This window comes from Suricata suricatta, chromosome 17 (assembly GCF_006229205.1).
Source record: "Suricata suricatta isolate VVHF042 chromosome 17, meerkat_22Aug2017_6uvM2_HiC, whole genome shotgun sequence".
Taxonomy (NCBI): domain Eukaryota; kingdom Metazoa; phylum Chordata; class Mammalia; order Carnivora; family Herpestidae; genus Suricata; species Suricata suricatta.
This window is the reverse complement of record NC_043716.1, coordinates 41,254,600-41,259,296: the sequence shown is the minus strand read 5'-3', so window position 1 is coordinate 41,259,296 and position 4,697 is coordinate 41,254,600.

Sequence of the window (4,697 nt, the reverse complement as noted above, 5' to 3'; positions counted from 1 at the left end):
CCTCCCCAGCGCAGATCAGGGCTGCAGGACTCCAAGAGAGAACGCAGGGCAAGGAGCAGAAGGCGCAGACATCCCTCTGCTTCTGCAGCAGAGGGCGCTAACCTGCCCCATTTAGGCTGGTGGCAAGGGTCCCGGATGCCTGGGGGCTAAGTCCCTTGAGCCTCTGACTTCGGCTCAGGTCAGGATCTCAGGGTGTGGGTTCGAGCCCTGCATCGGACTCTGTCTGGCAGCTCAGAGCCTGGAGCCCACATTGGATCCTATGTCTCTCTCTCTCTGCCCAACCCCCTCCATCCATCCTCCCACACACGCCCAGTTCTCTCTCCCTAAAAGAAACATAAAAATTAAATGCCTGATCCTGCACACCTCCCCAGATGAAAATAAACAATAGCAGACACTACTTAAAGGAATCCAGACAGATTTCAGTCAGTAACACAGTATTGCAATAGTGCAGGAGAAAGGGTTCATCGTGAGCAGGCACTTAACTGGGATTATTACAGGGGTGATTGGGTATTTCACAGGGAGAATGAGGGACTGGGCTCTCTACTCAGAAGTGAAAGCTTACAGAAGCAGGAAGGGACGCTGCCCCATGCGAGACCCATCTGACTTTGCTGACACTTTGATCAAAGTTAGACTCCTACCCTCCCACAGAAGCTGGGAGTCAGCGGCCCTCTCTTCAGGTGCAGGGAGCCACTTTAAGGGAGGCTAGGGTCGTCCTAGGGATGTGGCCACAAGCTGCTTTCTAGAAACTATGTTCGTGTTCCTTCAGTCTTCACAGGGCAAGCAAGGCTGAATCAGGAAGAGGGCTCAGTGGGGCACCTGGGTGGCTCTGTTGGTTAAGCCTCCAGCTTCGGCTCAGGTCATGATCTCACAGTTCGTGGGTTCGAGCCCCACATCAGGCTCTGTGCTGACAACTAGCTCAGAGCCTGGAGCCTGCTTCAGATTCTGTGTCTCCCTCTCTCTCTGAACCTCCCCTGCTCTCACTCTCTCTCTGTCTCTCAAAAATAAATAAAAAACATGAATTAAAAAAAAAATGGAAGAGGCCTCGGAGTAGCCTGGCTAGCATTTGGGGAAAGAGAGAATCTGTCACCCTCCAAACCCACACACTCACCCCTCCAGAGCCCCTCTCCTAAACAACAGGACCACTTTGACAAGCCGTTCGTTTTATGCTCACTAGACTACTGAAGGGGGATGGGAAGGTGGGGGAAGTGGAGGTTCTCTGGCAGCTTCAGGGATGGAGGTCAGCAGGGATTTGCGGGGCGGTGCGGGGGTGCAGGCAGGGAAGAAGGACAGAACAGATTGAGGATGACCAGGAGGTTCAACTGGATTCTTAAACTGGGAGTCCCAGCTGGTCATGCTGGCCGGCTCCAGTTCCCTACAGGGGACAGGGCCTCTTAGGTTTGAGGAGTACCAGGCACGACAAGCTCTGACTACTGAGGTTCTGGGAGAGTATATTGTTGAGACCTGGGTGGGGGAGGTGAGGGTGGAGCACCAGCTGTGAGTGGCAGGGAGCACTCTCATTCAAGAAGAAGAAAAGGCCTGAAGCCTGAAACAGATACAGAAACAGTGCCACGTGTTGGAGGGTAGCATCGGAGAGGCCTGGCGCCACACCGTGGGAGTGTTTCAGCTCCTGGGGCCACACGAAATGAAGATTATCTTATTCTCTTTTGCTGCAACAATTCTAAGAAACGATCCTCTAAACTCGGGACACTGGGAAACCGATCCGCATGGGTTGGCCAGTACCGCCGAGCCTTAATGCCCCCTCACTGGCCAGGTCAGCGCTGCTTCTCACCTTGGGTCTGTCCCACCTGTGCTGCTCTCAGCCCAGGCGGAAGGGGCAGCGGCTACCCAAGACCCGCATCAGAGAGCAAGCAAGCAGAAAGCCATCGGGCCTCTTCCAGCCAAAGCACGGGACTGCCACGCTTTCCTCGATGCCTGTTCCATGGGCCCAAGCAAGTGCACGGCCCTGCCCCGAGCCAGGGGATGGGAAAATACATGGTGTCCACGAGGAGCCACAGCAAGAGTGTGGGGGCGGCGAGGGCTGATAATTCTATCCCGCCCAGAATGTGACAGAGTCCTGGTTTAGAGGCTACAGACGGTGGCTGCACTCTTCTAGGCGTCACCGGTGAATGGAGCAGAGTGAAAGACAGCATCAGTGTCAGTGTGAAACTGCCACTATATTTCTCTATTAGATCGGGAACACTGACAAGGCAAGAATCACATCTCCTTCCTCTTCGCAATGCCTGGTTCCAGACCCTGCTCTCAGAGCTGACTCAGGGATATTACTGGGTAAATTTGAGACCATTTCTTCATTTTCTGCATATGATTCCTTATGTAATACAGACTGACCTCTAAAGGTCAGCGCATAGTGTTTTGTGTTTGCCCCATAAGCTCCAAGGGGACTGTGACACTGGGAACTGGGATTTGTGCCCAGATCTGTCTACACCGAATCCTGTATCCACTGCCTCCCACAGGGACCTCCTGAAAAAGGGACTTCTACAGTTAAACATCAAACCAGGGTGCATTTCTAGTGAAATTTCTTTCTCTAGAGGCCTTTTGAAACTGGAACAACTTGCATTCCTGAAATATCCCAAGAGAGAGGCTATCTAAAGGCACAGTGTTAGTAAGGTGTCTGTATGGACTTAGGGGCAATAGGAAGAACAGTGAGATTCACTGTCAAGGCCCCCGCGTGGCTCCTGGCCTCCCTCATCATCTCTTCTGCCTTCTCCTCAGAGCAAAAGCAGAACTTCCCCCCAGCTGCTCGGCTTTAATTGTGGCTTTTCCCTGCAGACTCCACACTCCGAAGGAGAACCACCTGAAGAGAGCCACCATGATTAACCCGAAGGAATGCCACCATCACCACGGAATTCTGGCCACCGCGCATGTGGGTGGAAAAGTATATTTTAGGGCAGTGACTCATGGTAAGTTGTCTCCTCCAGTCCCTAAAACGGACTATTCAATGTCAAGCCATCTCCTGCCCGGGCTGATAAAAGCACAGCCATCGGGAACCTAGTGTTGTTGTGAGTTGTGCTGTCACAATACAAGTATGCACACGCTGCTGGGATAACTTGCCCAAGGGCACAAAGACAATGTATCAGCCACCCCTCTTTATGCTCCACGTGAAAGAAATCCAACTAACATATGCTTAAACCAAAAATCTCAGAGTGTATCAGCTCCTATAACCGGGAAGCCTAAGATCTTTAAGCTGGCTGCATCTAGCGCTCAGACGTCATCCTCTCCCCATTTGTCGCCTCACCTGTGCTTTCCTCCGTGATGGCTTCAGGCCCTGAGGGACGCATGCCCCCAAATTGCAAAGATAGTCTTTAGTAATCCCAACTCTACACTGATGTTGAGCAAACCTGGCAGAGGAAAGCCCATCTTTGAAAAGCCTCTGATTGGTCTGCTTGGACCCTGTATCTGGCATAAGGAGATGCTGATTGGCCAGCTCTAATCATGTGCACCTGCAAGGTCGGTCCTTGAACCACTACTTAAGTCCCTGCTAAAGCACAGGAACCGAATAGAAAGCCAAGAGAGGGGTTGTTTCCCCGCAAGTTGAGGGGGTGTCATGTAAAAATGCAGGATCAGACACTGAAGCTAGATTGAACTAACCCTAAGCCTAAACTTTGAATAGGCTTTCACACGTTCATAGATGCTATCGTGGTAAGTACAACACAAATTAAGAGCAGGAGTGCCTTCAGAGTAATTTTTGGTCCTTAGGTATTTTTTGTCCCAATTAATAGATACTAAAGGTATAACTACAATCATGAGCAGGTCCAAAGACCATTTTATTTTTTAATATTAGATAGGGATTCTCAACTGCAAATGTGCACCAGCAGAGAGAGAAAGAGTAAAGAAAGCCAGAAAAGAAGGGAGGCAGGAAAAGCCCAGCCCAGGAAGCAGTGAAGGAAGGTTCCAAGCCGGTGGCTGTATGACAGGTCAAGGAGGTAGCTGAGGGAAATGGCACTAATGTCACACCGGAGCACTGGAGTGGAGTGGAGGAGTGCTGATGGCTGGCAGCACAGAAAGAGAAGGTGAAGAAATTAAACCCCGGGGTCATGGGACAGAAACGAGTGCCATTGGACCACATGAGTCAGCTCCACGGTGAACAACATTTACGTAGTCACAGTCCTGTCAACACTGTCAATTATGGGGCAAGAGTAACCGAACTAAACCTCAAGAATGGACTGGGTGGGGGGTGTCGAAGACCGATCTCACTGCCTCTGTTGCAGGAGGTCCACGGGCAGTGTCTAAAATGGTGAATCAGGACACCTGCGTACCTCAGTTGGTTGCGTGTCTGATATCAGCTCACGGCATGATCTCACGGTTCGTGGGTTCGAGCCCTGAATCAGGCTTTGTGCTGACAGTGCAGAGCCTGCTTGGGATTCTCTCTCTCCTCTCTCAAAAAAAAAATTTTTTTTTAATTTTAAATGGATGAATCAAGAGCTAGAAACGCAAGATGGGTAGAGATATGTACCAGGAGATTCAGCTAGAAGTAAGGAGGACTAATGACTCATGAGCTGACCCAGGAGGGTGGAGATGGTCTGGGGGGAGGGGGTAAGGAGCTGCTGTGGTCATTATGTTTCCTCACCATTTTATTTCCTCCTAATTGAACTGTAAACTATGTGCATAATAACATTTGGGAGGCTTTTAAAAAATCCATTCTTTTATCAATTACACCTCAAAGCTTTCTTTGTGTCCAA